Source organism: Pituophis catenifer, unplaced genomic scaffold (genome assembly GCF_029215685.1).
Source record: "Pituophis catenifer annectens isolate HBS135680 unplaced genomic scaffold, rPitCat1.0.hap2 SCAF_4, whole genome shotgun sequence".
NCBI lineage: Eukaryota > Metazoa > Chordata > Lepidosauria > Squamata > Colubridae > Pituophis > Pituophis catenifer.
This window is the reverse complement of record NW_027256884.1, coordinates 21,014,943-21,035,116: the sequence shown is the minus strand read 5'-3', so window position 1 is coordinate 21,035,116 and position 20,174 is coordinate 21,014,943.

Genomic DNA, 20,174 nt, shown 5'->3' with positions numbered 1-20,174 from the left:
TTTATTCCATTTCTAAAGGCTCATAGCCACATTAATTGCTATGAAATATTTAGAATTATGCACTTTGACAATTATGATGCCAAAATGATATATCCTGTCTAGTCCACGAGAAGAAACAGGATATTGCCAACAAAACTCATATTGAGAGAATGAATGAAATTGTGATGCATTTTTATTTCAGTCTCTCATCTAACAGAAGATGCTGAATAGCAAAAGAATACTTGATATTGTGGAAACCCAAATAAAGGCCTATTACTATTTGATGTGAATCAATGAGGCCTGAGGTATAGTATGAGCTAAAGTATGGAAAATTTTAAAGGTTCAAAGGAAGTATTTGTAATCATGTCAGAATGTTATTGGAACATGTTGATTTCGAAAATAAAGAAAGTTTCATAAGTATGTTTGGAAACCAACAGTTGAGGCCAGGCAGGGATGGGCTCCTGGGGGTTTGGCAGGGTTTGGGCGATCCTCTAGCCAAGGATTGCCAGGGTTCGGCAAAACCCCAAATGCCACCCCTGGCTGGCCATGGCCACCCCGCTCCTCCCCTCCCCTCCCAGGAGTCTCCATGTGGCCTGTTCATCATTCCAGGTAAGTGCAGGGGCCACGTGGAGGGTCTGGGAGGACAAAATATGGGCCTACCAGAGGTTCCAGAAGCCCAGAAAGGCCCTGTTTCCGGCCTCCGGATGGCCTCTGGAGCCCGGGGGAAGCTGCTTTCGCAGGGTGGACGTTGAAAGAAAAGTATAAGACATGTGGATAAACATCAGAGCAGGGCCCTTTGGCCATAGCTATCATTCGGATCTGCTATGTCTTTTGGACCCCATTGCAATGGTTTACTGATGTGAGTACACTGTTACGGTTATATTCTTCACTCATTTCTTATATTTTCTCTGTGGTAAATTGTTAGAATTAATATACTTCTGATTCCAAAGCAAGAATCGTTGTTTGTGGTTGCCGCCTCTGTTTTATCATTGTATTTTTATGACAATATTAAATGTTCTGCTTTATTTCTCCTTTGATTTTATCCCAGGAACAATATCAGAGTGATATCTAGTAGGGGAGCCAAGATTGAAGAAGACACATGTCATCCATAGGGGAGAGAAGGATACACAGACACACACATACACACACACACACAGAGAGAGAGAGAGAGACAGTGCCTGTCTATCTGTCTGTCTGTCTCTCCCCCCCCCCCAGTTGAGTATTCCAGTTGAGCTACTGTATTTAAAATCCTAAAAGATGCTACTGTTAAAGTGTTGCACTCAGTATGCCAACAAATTTGGAAAATTCCACAATGAACACAGGATTGAAAAAGATCATTTTATGTTCCAATCCCCAAAATGGGCAATGTCAAAGACTGTTCAAACTACTGTACATTTGCACTTATTTCCCATATTAGTTAGGTCATGCTTAGAATCCTACAAACTGGGCTTCAGCAGTATGTGAACCAAAAACAGAAGTGCAAGCTGAGTTTTGAAGAGGCAGAGAAACTAGAAATCAAATTGCCAATGTTCACTTGATTATGGAGAAAGCAAAGTAGTTCCAGAAAAAAAAATCTACTTCTGCTTCATTGAGTATACTAAATTCTTTGATTGTGTGTATCACAACAAACTGTGCTTACAGTTCTTAAAAAGATGGGAGTACTAGGCCATCTTACCTGAGTATTTTGAAACCTGCATGTGGGTCAAGAACAATGGTTAGAACTGGACATTGTCAGCTTTGGAAGCCATATTAGACCGGAAGCTTTCACGCTGCCACTTTCTTGTGTGTGGGAAAGTAGTAGGGGGGATTTAGTAGAGGGAATGTAGTTAGACAAAATAGCATTCTTCCTTTCGGTCAAGGTCGAGACAATCCTGCATCTGGAGAAGGAGTGGTTGGAGTGATGTCTCAAGATTGGATGGATGGTGATTGGACCATGTGATGGGCTGATGAGTGAGGGGATGGTTTTGGGGGTTTTGATTTACTGAAGGAAAACCCAGAACTCTGAGATTTGAGTTTTCCCAGATATGTCAGTATACCTAGTCTAATAAATGGAACTTTGAGAAAATGCCTGTCTTGGAGTTTTTAATTGGAACTGGGCTTTTCTGGAACGCTGACAGACATGAAAGAACTGATTGGTTCAAAATAGGGAAAGTAGTAGTATTGTTACCCTGCTTATTTAACTTATAGGCAGAGTACACCATGCAAAATGTTAGTCTGGATGAATCACAAGCCAGAATTAAAACTGCTGGGGAAAATATCAACAACCCCAGATAGATAGATGGTATACAGCAGAAAGTGAAGAGGAACTAAACAGCCTCTTGATGTGGGTGAAAAGTTGGCTTGAAACTCAACATGAAAAAACCCTAAGATTGTGGCATCTGGTCCCATCACTTCCTGGCATATTGAAGGGGAAGCAGTGAGATGTTTTTTTTCTTGGACTCCAAGATCATTGCAGATGGTGATTGCAGCCATGAAATTAAAAGATAGGTGATTTTTTTCCCCTTTGGGCTCCAAGTCCATTGCAGATGGTGACTGCAGCCATGAAATTTAAAGACAATTGCTCCTTGGGAGGAAAGCTATCGCAAACCTAGCATATTAAAAAAAGCAGAAACATCACCTTGCCAACAAAGGTCTGTATTGTCAAAGCTATGGATTTCCCAGTAGTAATATACTGTATGGCTGTGAGAGTTGGACCATAAGAAAGGCTGCGCCCTAAAGAATTGATGCTTTCAAATTGTGGTGTTGGAAAAGACTCTTGAGAGTCCCTTGGATTGCAAAGAGTTCAGATCAGTCAATCTTAAAATTAATCAAACCTGACTGTTCTTTGGAAGGACAGATACTGAAGGTGAAGCTCAATAATTTGGCCACCTAGTAAGAAGAGAGGACTTGTTAAAAAAGACCCTGATGTTGGGAAAAAGTGAAGGCAAAAGGAATAGAATAGATTAGAAAAACAGAGTTGGAAAGGTCCTTGGAGGTCTTCTAGTCCAAGCCTCTGCTTAGGCAGGAAACCCTACACCACTTCAGACAAATCCAACATCTTCTTAAAAACCTTCCAGTGTTGGAGCATTCACAACCTCTGGAGGCAAGTTGTTCCATTGATTAATTGTTCTAACAGTCAGGAAATTTCTCCTTAGTTCTAAATTGCTATTCTCCTTGATTAGTTTCCATGCATTGCTTCTTGTCCTGCCCTCAGGTGCTTTGGAGAATAGCTTGACTCCCTCTTCTTTGTGGCAGCCCCTGAGATATTGGAACACTGCTATCATGCCTCCCCTAGTCTTTCTTTTCATTAAACTAGACATACCCAGGAGAAGGGGACAGCGGAGGATATGATTGTTAGGTAGTCTCTTTGATGCAGTGAACATGAATTTTGGCAAACTCCAGAAGACAGTGGAGGACAGGAGGTGTCTGGCATGCTGTGGACCATGGGGTCACAAAGAATCAGACACAACTTAGCTACTGAACAAAATGTGTGTGTGTGTGTGTGTGTGTGTGTGTGTGTGTGTGTGTGTGTGTGTACAGCTATATCTATTTAGTCATTTCACATCTGAAGACTATCTAATCCTTCGGTGATCCTGAATCATAGAAGAAATGAGTAGGTATATGTATTTAATTTAATTTAGAGACTGCCTGACTCCATGATTCTGGATACCTTCCAACTTAAAAAGTAAAAAAAAAAAGTTCATGCTCATCTGAAGAAAAGAAAAACCACACACCAAAAAAAAAAAAAACAGGGATTCAACAACCACCTTTCCCCAAGGTATGGGTTTCTCCAAGTCAGGTTTTCAAGGATTTACAGAATCTCATCAGGGTGAGAGCTATATGGATTTCTGGAGGAAGGCTGTTCCAGAGGCAAGCAAGCACCCAACAAAGAGGGAACAATATCTAGATCCAAAAGATGATATTGTTGAACAAAGGGATCTAGAGCAGTTGTCTCAAATCTTGACAACTTTAAGCCTGGAGGAATTAAATTAACTTTAAGCCTCCCAGAATTCTGGGAGTTGAAGTCCGCCAGGTTTAAAGTTGCCAAGGTTGGAGACCCCTGATCTAGAGCATACCCATAAATATATGACTATATCTATCTATCATCTAAGGATGTGGTGGCTCAGTGGCTAAGATGCTGAGCTTGTTGATCAAAAGGTCGGCAGTTCAGCGGTTCGAATCCCTAGTGCCATGTAATGGGGTGAGTTCCCGTTACTTGTCCCAGCTTCTGTCAACCTAGCAGTTCGAAAGCACGTAAAAAATGCAAGTAGAAAAATAGGGACCACCTTTGGTGGGAAGGTAACAGTGGTCTGTGCATCTTTGGTGTTTAGTCATGCCAGCCACATGATCATGGAGACGTCTTTGTACAGTGCTGGCTCTTTGGCTTTGAAACGGAGATGAGCACTGCCCCCTAGAGTCAGGAATGACTAGCACATATGAGCGAGGGGAACCTTTACCTTTTTATCTATCATTTCTCTACACATACACACACACACACACAGAATATTCTTTTTTTCTTTGTATAAATGTGTGTCCTTGGTTTAACAATGAACTTCTAAACCTAAACCTTGAGAAATTGAATACTTTTATTTGCAATTCATTCATCCTATCAAACAATGTACTACAATACAATAAAAAGAGTACTGCTAATTTATTTTGAAGTCAATGGCTCACATATCCACATTTTATCCATTATATGCATTAAGAACCAGTATTGCTAAGTATAACAGACCGTTGTTTACAGAAGAAAGAGTGGTAATCTGACTTCACTGATCCACTGACCTTTGCTGTTGGAACTGTGCAAATCTATGAAGGTCACTCTGTTTTCATCAAAGTTTAGACAAGGTTTTTCACTGAAGTATAAAGTTGAAGTATATTTCTAGGAGTAGAAACAGAGCTTTAAGCCAGTAAGAATGTGTTGTTGTTTTTTTCTGAGGCAAGATGCTCCATCTTGTGACTATTGGAGATTAGCTACACATGATTCACCCTGTCTAATAAAGAATTGTAAAGCAGTTTTGTCACATGCAAAATTGCAGAAAACAAATAATGGTGACAGGTGGGGAGATACAGAAATGGGCAGCTTTACTGGTGGTATAATAAAACAGAAACAGACACATAAACACACACATCCAATTCCTTTGCAAAGAACTGCTGGTTCTGAATTTAGTATGGAAAGTAACTAATCTATTTAAAATCATATCAATAACAAGTCTCCAACCTTGTGTAAAAAAAAAAAAGAGCAGGGAGAGGCAGAGAATAAAAAGAAGGGAAACCTTGCAATGAATAGCTCTCAAAGAGGACTCTTTCTCTTAAATAATATTCAGTTAATTTAGCAAGCCAAGGAAGACTGTTTTCACTGTGAACTGCTGTACTGTCCTTCTCAGTAGTGGTTTTCACTTACCTTCACTACCGGTTCGGAACTGTGAGCTCACATGTGGTGCTTCTGCGCATGCGGAGAGAGTCCATGATGACATCCGGGTGGGTGGGTGGAGCCTCCCGCCACTGCCGCTACCAGTTCGCCTGAACTGGGGTGAACCGGTAGAAACCCACCACTGGTCCTTCCCAATGTCTATTTTTTCTCTAAATTAATCAGCGATGAATTCAAACACCTGTAATAAAATTTGGAAAGATACAGAAACCTTGTACTAAATCCAGCATTTTCCTTTCCTCTAAATTCAAATAGTAAATATTCCAAAGTTAGACATACTGACAAAGATCAGTATACAAAGAAATCCTCATCAAGATTAAGCTGGGAAATTAGAATAATTAAAATGCAACACTGATCTGTACACTAGTCTAAATGTGACCAAACCATTCTCAACCCCTCCCCCAAAATTCATAAAGAATTATAGGTATTATAATTCACAAAGAATTATAGTGTACAGAGAAGCATACTCATGTCCTTCAGGTGCTTTGTATTTCATGTTGATTTTGTAATATTTATTATTTTGATTTATCTCTTGCCTTTCTGGTACTGGGGAATAATATGTGTAATGACACATTATGCTAGGTTGCAAAACATACTGATATATTACATTAGAGGTTGGATTAAGACATTTATGCTATTATTAAGAAAAATAGTAAGTGTTGCAGAAACCAGCACAAAATGAATTTAAGAATATAAAAACAAACAAACAAACAAAAAGGTCAAAATTAAATTAACATCATTCTCTGGCTTCCCATCCTTTTTCACTAAGATAAAAAACCCTGCCATGTTTCCAATTCTATTTTTGCCCTCCCCCACTTCCCCTGGGTGGGAGAAAATTAGGTAAAGGTAAAGGTTCCCCTTGCACTTATGTGCTAGTCGTTCCTGACTCTAGGGGGCGGTGCTCATCTTCGTTTGAAGCTCAGCGTCTTAGCTCCTGAGCCACCGCATCCCTCTGGGGGGGGGGGGGGAATGAGTGATAGTTCAATCTATTATGCTATTAGAGAATAGTCATGCATTTCCAAAATAAAATTCATTACTTTCCCCTATAGTATTTCTATTTGTGTAGGTGCTAAACATGGTAGAAAACCCATTTTTCTCACAGACCTGTAGGTTAAAGGTAGGCTGGAGAGAGGGACCACATGTCCATTTTCATCCCTTTGACAAAACTAATATGGTGCCTCCTAGTGGTCACCATAACTTAAGATATCACATTGATTGTAAAAATAAGAGAGATTTTTCATCACTCCATGGAGTGGCCCATACATAGTGTCATAACATAATATAGAATGTGTACTGTATGTCTCTGTCTGTTTAAGGCAGGGCTGTCAACAGTGGTAGGTTTCAAATTATTTTACTACTGGTTCTGTGGGCGTGGCTTGGTGGGCGTGGCATGGCTTGGTGGGTGTGGCTTGGTAGGTGTGGCAGGGGAAGGATAGTGTAAAATCTCCATTCCCTCCCCAATCCAAGGGGAGGTTACTGCAAATCCCCATTTCCTCTCGATCAGCTGGGACTTGCGAGGCAGAGAATAGATGGGAGCAGGGCCAGTCAGAATTTTTACTATCGGTTCTCTGAACTACTCAAAATTTTTGCTACCGGTTCTCCAGAACTGGTCAGAACCTGCTGAAACCCACCTCTGGATGTCAAACTTGATTTCATTGAGGGCTGCATCAGGGTTGTGTTTGACCTCAAAGGGCCAGGGTGGGCATGGCCAGGGTGGGCGTGGCCAGCTCAATGTCTCTCGTGTTGTAGGCGTCTCTGGTGGCCTGAGTGCTCTACCAGCTAAAATGAGCTCCCAAGCTCCATTTTCAGCTGTGATGGCTTCTTGCAACCCTCCATTTTCACTGGCAGACGCACTGCAGACTGGTCCTTTGCTGTTTCCAAGGCAACCCTGCAGGCCAGATCTAAGCACCCAGATCTGGGCCCTGGGCCTTGAGTTTGACACCCCTGGTTTTAGGGAAGGAAGGCTGGATATACCATTCTGATAGCTGAGATTGAAACTGAATAAGGATGAACTAGACATCCAATGAGATGCTGTGATAAAAATAGACCAGAATCTGGATCTCCTGATTCTAGTCCAATCCTGATAAGAACCTGGTTTCTTAGTCCAACACACAGTGGTTCCCTTCTGGAGTTTGTTAAAAGCTAATTTCAGATTTGAGTTAGAATCTATGAAGCAACAAAATTTCTAACAAGTCCATCAAGTGATTCAGTCTATAAATAAAAGTGCCAGGCTCTTCAAACTCCTAATCCCTGCTTTTAAAATGTGTGTAATGCCTTGTTAAATATGAGCTGAGTAAAAGCTCATACTTCTTGTACTCCTAACTGTGGCAATTATTCAAAAAGCAATAGCACTTAGATTTATCTACTGCTTCATAGTGTTTTTACAGCCCTCTCTAAGCAGTTTACAGAGTCAGCATATTTTCCCCAACAATCTGGGTCCTTATTTTACCCACCTTGGAAGGATGGAAGGCTGAGTCAACCCTGAGCCAGAGAGATTTGATCTGCTGAATTGCAGCTAGCAGTCAGCTGAAGTAGCCTGCAATAGTGCACTCTAACCACTGTGCCACCACGACTCTCAATCAAACTATAATGGCTGGAATAGCCCACCATCCTACAGATAGCAAAAGGGTCTTTCAATCTATTGGCTTCTAGCATTGTTTTCACTCCAAAGCAACTGCAGGAGAAGACAGACTTGTTAGCATGAGAAAGTAGGTGAGCTTTGCTAGTCAGTGGATTTCCCCCCCCCCCAATTTTGAGTAACTGGATTATCTGCCTAGACATGACACTCGGTATAGAGAACAGCATCCTAATCCCCTGAATTCTGACCACTGCTGAGTATGTTGGCATTGATTTACATTAAGAGCAATTATAACTAAAGACACATAGAAGGTGAACAGAGCTCTTGTGGTGAATTCGCTAAATCATTAGAAAGAGAGGGGCGGATATTAGCTAGCAACCAATGTGTCAGTCCCTATTATTGATTTGCTTTTAAGATTAGTTTGCTTGTCTTTTTGCTACAAGGGAAGGGGCTTGTTTTAAAATCCATTCTTAAGAATATGACTATCTCAGACAAGTGGATTTATAAAATAAAAGCCAGTCTATCAGGAAGGGCCTCTAAATACGATCTCCAACTATTACTATTTCAGGGCAATAGATTAAATAAAATGGAAGTCAGCACTGTGAGTAATATTTCTAACCTTTGATAGTTAATCAGAAGGCATCTGAGTGTTATCTGTTCCTATGTTATTGTTATTACACCAACAATATTTTCAAATGAAAGTATTGTGATAACATCTATGCCTGGAAGGAACTACATTGCAATGTTAAAATGCCCCTTCTACAATGCTTAACTTACAATATTTCTGGACTGGCTCTGTTTGGTCAAACTCATTCGTGATCAATAAAACTTTTAAACCTTGGCTTATTTGCATATTTGCTTTTATGTAGTACATAAACATTCTGGACCAGACCATCAATACTTAGTCTGCCCACAATGCTGGACCTTTCTGAACATGCTGTAATTTTGAGGCTTTAGGGTATAAAATACAGAATATCAGATTTGGAAGGGACTTTGAAGGACTTCCAGTACAATCCCCTGTATAAGCAGACCACCATATACCATTCTAGACAAACGACTGTCCAATCTCTTCTTTAAAATGTCCAGTGATGGAGCACCCACAACTTCTGAAGACAATCAATCCCATTAATCCCATTGATTAATTGATCTCATTGACAGGAGATTTCTCCTTAATATTAGGTTGGATCTCTCTAACGATCTTCCACTTGTTATTTCTTGTCTTGCCTAGTGGTTTAGAGAATAGATTGACCCCTCTTCTCAATGACAGTCCCTCAAATATTGGAAGACTGCTATCATGTCAGTCCTAGTCCTTCTCATCATTAGACTAGTTCCTGCAACAGTGCGTCGTATGTTTTAGCCTTCAGCTCCCTAATCATCTTTCTTGCTCTTCTTTGCGTTCTTTGGAGAGTCTCAGCATCTTTTTGTATCATGGTGACCAAAACTGATCTTGCTTTATTATTTATTTATTTTTTATTTACTTTGTTCAGAGCACTTCTCCAGCCTGGGAGCTCAGTTTTCCCACTTTAAGTTGTATCCATAAGCCTCACACATAATGTCATTTAGAAAGAGAGGATGTGGACCAGTGGTGGGTTTTTACCGGTTTGCCCTGGTTTGGGTGAACTGGTAGTGACGGTGGCGGGAGGCTCTGCCCACCCGCCCGGACGTCATCATGGACGCTCTGTGCATGTGCAGAAAGTTCTGCACACACGCATGCTCACAGTCTCAGCTCCTTGTCCCGTACGGCATGGAGACAGCATAAAACACAGCCGGACACATCAACTGAATGGTGAATGCTGGTTTAATGCTTTCGTCAGATATGAGACAACACCAAGTTACAAAGTCTTTCAAAGTTGGCACTACAAGCATTCGCCTCATAGCGCTTTATATCTCTGCGCCCCACCCCTCATTACTCCCCTTCGTAATGATCAGGCGTTGTCCTATCAGCTGCACCGTTGTAGTTTGGGATCGCGTTTCCGGCATTCTTCCTAGCGCTCGTAGTTATCCTAACCCAATGCCCTTTCACCCCCTCGTGTGTCACCTTGCCTATACCCCATGCCACCTCCACCACTACGTCTTGCTGCTTTGCCGTAGAATGTTGTGAGTAATATCCTCCACCGGTCCTCCACCATTTCTCCTTCCCGTCCCCTCCGTATGCCGAGCACGCCGGGCTCGACACACAGTCCCAAACTGGTAGCGAAGGTTAGTGAAAATCACTACTGATGTGAACTATCAAAATTCTGAACTATCAATATTTAATTATTTATGTATTCATTTATACCCCACCTTTATTATTTTTACAAACAATCCAAGGTGACGAACATATCCAATAAATCTTCCTCCTCCTGTTTCCCCATTTATGTGGGGTGAGTTGGGCTGATAGAGTGATTGGCCCAAGGTCTCTCAGTCAGCTGTCATGGCTAAGGCAGGACTTGAACTCATAGTCCTGCTTTGTAGCCTGGTGCCTTAACCACTAGACCAAACTGGCTCCTTTTTTAAATGCATACAATCCTCAAAAAACAGCAAAGCAATACTCAGATAGAGCTTTGATTGCGCCATGGCAACTGCCATCTTGATTTTTTTAAAATCACAACCTGCAGAGTTTTTGACCCCAGAATGTAAACACTACTGCTTTAAGAAGAGATTGGACAACCATTTGTCTAAAATGGTATAGGATTTCCTGCCTGAGCAGGGGGTTGGACTAGAAAACCTCCAAGGTCCCTTCCAATTCTGTTATTCTGCTAATGTTTAAGGACAGTACCAGTGAGTACCATATCACAACTGCAACTAAAACTCAATTTTTTTCTCAAGTTTATTCATAGTGTTCTATACAGATTGGGATCTTTATTTAGAGACTCTTGAGAACTGAAATATTTTTGCCTGAATCCCATTATCTATTATGTATATGGACCATTCTGAAGTAAGATACTGCATAGAGCTGTTGCAAAATATTGCTTTTCCAAAAGGAAAATAGTATGATTGGCACACAAGGATTTTCTTTTCCAAAGCTATACCAATACTACTCCAAGAGTAGCAATCCTTCAAAATGTTTGATATTTAATTTTAATCATTATATATCAGTTTATACACTGATAAATTAAGACAGACAGTGACAGCATAATTGCTGTCATTCTTTTAAAAATGACGTCGCTTTGGATACAGATACAAAAGTTAAAAGATGAAGTATTTTCTATTTGTCCCTGAAATCTTGAAGGAATAGTATGCTTTATTAACAATCCTTGAAATTTGAACCTTTTCTTGGAATATGTTTTTGCAAATTAAAATAAAATTATTTTCTACTTTGTACTTCAGTTGCATGTAACCTTCTTTATATTTATATAGTTTTCCCTAGCAAGGTCATTGTAATAAAATTATCTTACAAATAGGTATTTTGGAAAAATGCAATGGCCCCATTTCCCTTTTATGCAAAATTTTTAATAAAGGGAAATAGACAAATTCTCTAGAAATCCATACTTTTTTTCTTGTCTTTATTTTTAGTGTTCTTGCCCTTTATTTGAGAGGGAGCCTAGACAAGTTGTTCAAGAAGTTGCTTCCAAAATTATTTTGTGCTATCAGTGTGGTTTATGATCAAATGTTTCTTACTATTGATCATTTAGATCAGGGGTGGGTTCTACTTACCTTTACTACCGGTTCGCCACGAGGCCGCGAGCGCTCGCTTCGCTCGTGTGCACGCACGCTCTTCTGTGCATGCGCAGAAGCATTTTTATGACGTTGGGGTTGGTGGGCGGAGCCTCCCGCCGGTTTCACTACCGGTTCTATAGAACGGATGCAAACCAGGGGCAGCCCACCACTGAGTTAGGTATATATGTCATCAAAAATGGAGGAGCCTTGGCGAAGCAGCGGATTAAAGCGCTGTTAAATAGCACTTAGCTGCCAGCTGCCTGCAATTACTGCGAGTTCAAATCTCACCAGGCTCAGGGTTGACTCAGCCTTCCATCTTTCCGAGGTAGGTAAAATGAGGATCCGGATTGTGAGGGCAACAAACTGACTTTGTATAAAAAAGAACACTCCTTGGGGGGTGGGGGCGCGAAAGCCCTACTAAGCAGGTATATACAAAAGTATGAAGGCTATTGCTTAATGCATTGTAAGCCGCCCTGAGTCTCCGGAGAAGGGCGGCATATAAATCGAACTAATAAAATAAAATAAAATAAAATAAAATAAAATAAAATAAAATAAAATAAAATAAAATAAAATAAAATAAAATAAAATAAAATAAAATAAAATAAAATAAAATAAAATAAAAATGAACACTTAAAAAAATTAAATTACAGAAGAAACAAAAAGGGACAATTAACAGTTTTGGAGGATTGCTATAAATTTGTTTCCCTGTATCAGATACATGCTGAGATCAAATTTTAATCACTGTACCACAAATGCTAGCTTTTGAATGAGTGACATTGACCAAGTACTCCAAAAGGAGAAGTAAAATGTATATCTGGATATTTTTTTTTAAAAAAAAACATAAGCCAAACAATTTTCCATCAGCTTGTCCCTTTTGGCCTTAATGGACAATTTCAATGGAGATGGAGATATCTATTAAAGAAGCTGTAATTCCATGAAGTCTATAGGTTCTCTGAGAAAGCTGTCCAATTTTTAGGGCACAAGCAACTTAAATAGATAATGACCCAGCATTGCTGGATATACAGTAGAAAGCTAACTTGACCAACTCAACTCAACTATTTAACTCAATTACCCGGAAACACTTTTTTAAATATCTGATCTTCGTTGTTCAGACCTGTGGGATATTTAACTTTTATTACAGTTTCCAAGCTGAACAGGGCTTTAATATTAGCTCCGTTTAATGCTCTGCCATCCAATACAAATAATACCCTCAGCTACTCAATTGTGTCCTTGTGGCATAGACTGCAGAAACTACTGCTGGTGTTTGATTTTACTGGAGCTTCTACTGAGAATCTGGAACTCATTTCATTTATCTTCAAGTAGCAAAATATCCTGGGCATACAGACTGCCTTTATATGCAAATCCTCCTTTCAGACAAATCAGAACAAAATTCTGCCATACATCTATTAAAACTAGGTGGAAACTGACATCCTCTACTTGGTGACATTTGTTCACTGAAACAGAAATATCTTGTGATGGGATACAGAGGACCTTACTGTAATTTTCTTAACTACCTCTAGCAGCATTAAGTTTAGAATTTGAGTGATGTTTTTTGTTTTTGTTTTTTTAGCTACATGCCATTTTATTTGGGTTAGTCTTACTTTAAACAACTCTACGGTTTGATTCTGAAGCTTTAGGTCTTTTTAGCTTAGTATTAAATAATGTAGGGGTGTGGTGACTCAGTGGCTAACATGCTGAGCTTGTTGATCGAAAGGTCGGCAGTTCAGCAGTTAGAATCCCTAGTGCCGCGGAATGGGGTGAGCTCCCGTTACTTGTCCCAGCTTCTGACAACCTAGCAGTTCGAAAGCACATAAAAAATGCAAGTAGAAAAATAGGGACCACCTTTGGTGGGAAGGTAACAGCGTTCCTTGCACCTTTGGCATTTAGTCATGCCAGCCACATGACCACAGAGATGTCTTCAGACAGCGCTGGCTGTTCGGCTTTGAAATGGAGATGAGCACCACCCCCTAGAGACGGGAACGACTAGCACATATGTGCGAGGGGAACCTTTACCTTTTACCTTTTATTAAATAATGTGCTAGAGTACAATATAGCCATATATACTGTAGAAAATCATCAAAATCAATCCTTTCTTTATGGTTGTTTGATGTTTCCGGTATTTTTGTTTGATTGATTGTTTTTCAGGTTCAAAGGTGAATGAATGAATGAATGAATGAATGAATGAATGAATGAATGAATGAACGAACGAACAAGTAAACAAACAAACAAACAAATGAACAAACAAACAAACAAATGAATGAATAAATATCTCATCTCCTCTAGTTGTTATAGCCTCTAAGAAAAGAAAGATTGTGGTATTTATACTGCAGATCCTTTTAAATTTACAGTATAATAAAACATGTCCTCAATTGCCTGAAATCTGGAAGGATGTTTCAGATGCAAGCAAGTACTCCCATTAACTGCCAAAAAAGAGCCTCTAATCTAGCTAGAGAAAAACTTTATGATGGATATACTTGACCCTTCAAAAAGTGCCAGTAATTGACTGGTCTTGAGCCATGCTACAACCATTGGAGTTCAAGCCAGTTTAGCCAAGAGTGATCATATGTTGCCACTCTGTATCAAGAATTCTCTATAACTTGCTCTTGCCAGCTTGGATTTAACCCAGAGATTTCATGATACCTCACAAGAAGAAACTACAGGTTATGGAGCTGTGGTGGTACAGTGGTTAGAATGCATTGCATTGCAAGCTAACTCTGCTGACTGCCGATTGCCAGCAATGTGGCAGATAGATTCTCACTGGCTCAAGGTTGACTCCTTCCATCCTTCTGAGGTCTGCAAAATGAAGACCCAGATGATTGGAGGCAACATGCTGACTTTGAAAACCACTTAGAGGGGACTGTAAAGCACTGTGAAATGGTATTTTTCGGAGTATAAGACATACTTTTTCCCCCCTAAAAGAAGGTGGAAATGTTGGTGCATCTTATACATCGAATACAGCCATTTTTGGCCTCCCAAAACTCCGCCCCGCTCGTTCCATTTTTGCACAAAACAGGCCCGGTTTTTTTTGCCAGATTTTTGCAAAAATGGGGGCATTTTTGCCATCCCCCAGACCCCAGGAGCACTCTGCAGGCCTCCCAAACCCTCTGCGCACCCCATTTTTCACAAAAGCGGGCCCATTTTTTGCCTGTTTTTCACAAAAACGGGGGCATTTTTTGCTCTCCCCCAGCCCCCAGGAGCACTCTGCAGGTGTCCCAAACCCTCTGTGTGCCTTGTTTTTCGCAAAAACAGGAGAAAAATGGCTCATTTTTTGCCAATTTTTCAAAAAATGGGGCACACAGAAGGTTTGGGAGGCCTGCAGAGTGCTCCTGGGGGCTGGGGGAGGGCAAAAATGAACCCATTTTTGCAAAAAATGAACCCATTTTTTGCAAAAAGCGGGGCACGCAGAGGGTTTGGGAGGCCTGCAGAGTGCTCCTGAGGGCCAGGGAGGGCAAAACTATTTTTTTCTTACTTACCTCTTCGAAATCTTGGTGCGTCTTATACACTGGTGCGTCTTATAGTCTGCAAAATACAGTAAGTGCTATTGCTATTACCATCCCTGATTCTTGACTTCTACTCTGAGTGAAAGCTCAGTTATTAGGAAACTAGTCCAGTAGTCATCACTTTCAGATGACCAGGAAAATAACAATCAAGATATCCACTTTTTCAAACCCAGTTCCAATCTTATGGCAAATTTGAAGACTCATATAGGAACCAAAGAAGGTTGATCTTAAAATCTATAGTGAACCTATTCCACTGGGCAAATACATTGACTCAATTGCACACCATAAAATGGTTGCATTATTACTTTGGATTCAGGTAGCTTAGTGGGGATGCTAACATTTTCTAACAGTTTCTAAGTGCTATGGAAGAAAAACTTTTAGCGTTTAAAGTAGATCTACTTGAAATAAAATGGAAACAGAAAGAAAACCCTTGAACAAAAGTGAAAAATTGCTTTCAAACCACCTTTTAGCTTTAAAGCAACTGTAAATGTTTGGAGTACTGCAAATACTGGTAAAAAGGCCAAAAGGGGGCACTTTTGATCTAGGAGGAAATATCAGGTTACGAAGGAGGACTGAAAATTCAAGGACAAGCAAGACTCTTATCAGAACAGTTCCTGCAATAGTGGAGAAATTAAATGAACAAACTTTGTTGCAGTGTCTAGTCATTTTAATTTTAATTAATTAATTTTAAATTAATTTGTACCTTATTTTTCAGAGTATAAGACACACTTTTTCCCACCTAAAAGGGGGTGAACATTTAGGTGCGTCTTAAACACCGAATGTAGCCCTGTCCACCCACTGGCCCCCACTCTTTGGCCTCTGCCTCACAGCAGTTACCTCCTTGCAAGCAAACAGCAAGAAAAAACAGCTCCTTTCAGCTTCAGCACAGCCTAATTAGCACAAGTTGATTGGATCGGCCTCCCGATTCTCAGCTGATTTGCTCTCAGCTGTTTTGCACAGGGCTTTGCTGCTTGCTGCAAAGAGGTAAATTGCTGGAGCAGATTTTTTTTTTCCTTGTGCTAATCAAGCTATGCTGAAAACGAAAATGAAAGTAAAGCAGGCTGTTTGCTGTTTGCTGCAACAAGACAAAATTGCTCAGAGGCAGAGGGAGATTTCTTTTTCTTCTTTTCCTCACCAAAAAAGGTAGTTGCAACTTATACTCTGTTGTGTCTTATACTCTGAAAAATATGGTATACTTTTTAAAATGCTTATAAGGCATTGTATATTTACTCCAGAAACCTTTATTTATTCCTAACAACACCCCCTACAACTCAGGGTCCACAACTCCAGACTAGAAGACTCTGAGATCCTTTTGAGTTCTATGATTCTGTTCTGACCTAGGCTTCTTTAGAAAATATACAGCACAATTTTAGTCCTGGCAAACCTCTTTAATTCATACGGCTGTGAATTATTGTCATTCCCAGTCCAAAAGGCTTCTCAAACAGTCTTTCAGGGGTGTGTTTACAAAAACCCACCTTATCTCCCTTGGAATGCTGCCAGAAAACTAATTGCCATACATAGGGCAAGGCCAAATTTAGCACAGAGTCAAACAGAACTTTTTCAAAGCTTTTACCAACCAGATGAACTAATTGCTTCCTGCAAAAGCTCACGTCCCGTTCACTTCTCTTTTATGTCTTATGGGAGGGGTCAATCATCTCCAAGCCTTACTCCCAAGTCGACCCTGTTTTCTTAATTGTTCCTGTCTTCTGGCAGCTCTGCTCATGGGCACACTGGGAACATGCTCCTACTGTTCTACTGCCTCGCTGATGTCAGACTCCAGAGACTCCAGAGGCAGCAAAGAATTATCAGATGGCACTGGTCCCTCTCTGCCTTCGACTCAGAGCCCCCATCCGAGCCTTCCCCAGACTCCAGGACTGGCCCACATTTCTCCCCAACCTCCTCACTGTCCAAATTTGTTGCCAGCTCTGCTGGCCACTGGTGGGCTACAACCAATTCTATGTTCAGCAAACTATCATCTATATTTTTCTCCTTTCCAGTTCCTACAAACTTTTAGCTAACTCACAAGCTAAAGGCACCGAAGATTTGTTGAATGTTTGTCCTTCAGTTTTTCTTCAATGAATTTTAATGTTTGTTGTGTGAAAATGGATTAGAACCTATCTAGATGTTTCTCTTAAGACAGTAATATAATAACTAAGAGTTGCTGCATTCTAATCTGCTCTCATATTCAATAACTATTTCACATTTCTTTTTGTACAGTTTGGCTTTAATTAAAAAAGACTGTAATTTTGAAATGTTCTTACGAAATAATGTCTTTACATAACTGGTATTATATATCTGTGCTTCCATGCTGGTACACTGAAGTGCAGTAATTCTCACTAATGCCTCTGTTTATCCAAATCAGGTTTATCATAATAAAATATATGATTCTTCAGCCACATTCCTGTGCTCATCTTATTATCTCAGGGATCTATAATGTCTTCATTATGTTTTTCTTTAATTCCTTATTGCCTTAAAAAGTTAACATGGAAGACAATTATGGAGGAGAAAAAAATAAACAAATGAGAAGAGAGATATCCATCACAAACATTTAACTAAAGCTCAGTTGGAAAACCATTAGAATGAATTCTTGTATTATCAAGAATTTGCAAGAATAAATGGTTTGATGTTTATACTGAGGCCACGGAAAGGTACTGTAGGTTCATATTTAGCTGTTGAGCTCATAAGCCTATAATTTACTGTATTTTTTGGACTATAAGATGCTCCAGACTATCAGACACACCTAGTTTTTGGGGAGGAAAACAAGAAAAAAAAATCTGCCTCTGCCTCCCAGCAATTTGCCTCCTTGCAGCAAACAGCAAACAGCCTGGTCAGCTTCAGCACAGCCTGATTTAGCATGAGCAGCTGATTGGTGGTTGGATGGGCCCAGTAGTGGGTTTCAATTTAGTTTGCTACCAGTTCGCTCATGCACTTGCGACACTTCTGCGCATGCACAGAAGCATCTGGGTGGGTGGGTGGAGCCTCCCGCCACCACTGCTACCAGTTCTCCCAATTCAGGGCAAACCAGTAGCAACCCACCACTGGATCGGCCTCCCGGAATACAGACGATCAGCTGTTCCAGGCTGTTCCAGACTGTGGGGATAACCGCTGTCTGTGTGCATGTGTCCCATTTTCAGCCCATTCCATCACCACCAAATGGGACACGTGGAAAATTGGACATGCAGAGGCCAAAAATAGGGCGCACGGAGGCAGCAATAGGCAGTGGCGACCCCCACAGCCTGAAACAGCTGATCGTCAGTATTCTGGGAGGATAGGCAGGGCTTTGACAACATTCATTGTATAAGACACACAGACATTTCCACCCACTTTTTTGGGGGGGAAGTGCATCTTATAGTCCAAAAAATATGGTACCTCATGAAGCCTGAATGTATTATATCCCGTATGGCTGTATTTTGAAGTAGAAAAAAAAAAAAAAACATTGTAAGTGAAAGTGGCCTGTATCTTCAGATATTCTTGGAAGAAATTGATTATATCTCAATCCACTTCTGGTTGAATTCAGGCTTGATTTGGTGATAAAAATCATCTTGGATGTCCTAAAACAGACAAAGAGAATGTAACCTTGTTGTTTCTACTGAGTATCTCAATGGATTTTATTGTGATTGACTATAATATCCCTCTGAATTATTCCATGAAATAGGTTTGAATGTATTCTTCTACTCTTATTGGTAGCAGAGTTTCGGAAATTGTGTTCATATATTCTTTACTGGGATCAATGATCCTTACAATTTCAGAAATTAGGATTGGATGACTGTACTTTATCACATATCTAATTAGGTTATTAATTGCAATAAGACATCTTACATACCTAATTTATAGGAATAAATAGTAGATGTTGATTTTAATAACACCTAACTGCTTTTGTGTAACTTCTGAATCAGGAGAGGCAGAACATGGGAGCAAAAATGAGTTAGATGAGGAAATTGCTCATTCTAGGGTTTATGCTCCATCAGAAGGAACTAGTAAATAATTTAGGGATGCTCCTAGTGTTTGAGGATCAATAATGGTCCAAATGATCTCCATGTTTAGGAAGCCCTACCACCTGCTTTGGCTGTTTCACCAGCTTTCTGAACAGCCCAACCACTGAAAACTTTACAGAAAAAATACATTTCTGTATCATACTATATTAAACATTTGTAACTGGTACCAATGGTTTGATAAGGTATTGTTGGTATTGTTTGATAAGGTATTGGTATACAATAACAGTACAAGTACTTGAGATGGGGATATTTAGTCTTTCTATTTCTAACCCTACATCCTCTCTAGATCAGGTGACAACTTATGCCATATATTATCAGTTGACATTTGGGGTTACTTGTGGATGGCCTTAATGGGCGTAAGACCTGTTGTCCCAAAGGTGCTTTTTCAGGAGGCAACTGGACTTTTTTTTTTCTTTTGAAGACGTTTCGCTTCTCATCCAAGAAGCTTCTTCATCTCTGACAGGATAGTGGGGAATGGAAGGATTTATATTCCTTGGAGACAGCTGGTCATTTGCATCCTTTTAGAGAGTCGTTGAAGCACTTGGAGGTTTATCTGTGTCCTCAGGGCCACCTGAGTAGTACTCCTGGTTCCTGTAGTCTGCAATTTTTCCTCTAGAAATCCATTCCTACTCCCACACCATTCAAAGGGTGTTCATCCCAAAATGGTATAGCTAAACGTCTGTTGAGATTCTCAGTCATCCAGGTCATGATTGTTCCAAAGGTGACAACCAAAAGCAAAGTTGCTTTTTCAAGAGGCAACTGGACTTTCTTGTTTTTTTCTTTTGAAGACGTTGTTTGCAGTGCTCTCATCTCTGATATTGAAGCGACACATATGTTGATTACATATTCTTTCTTGTGTAAGTGGAGAAAAAACTTCTTCATTCTTTTTAAAGTGCAGATTATTTATGTTAATATTAATTAATAGTAATAGTAACCCTTGCTATATTTGGTTTATATATTAAAAAATAACCTTGGAGGTCTTCTAGTCCAACCCTCTGCTCAATCAAAAGACCCTATAACCGTGATGGCGAACCTATGGCATGCGTGCCACAGGTGGCATGTAGAGCCATATCTGT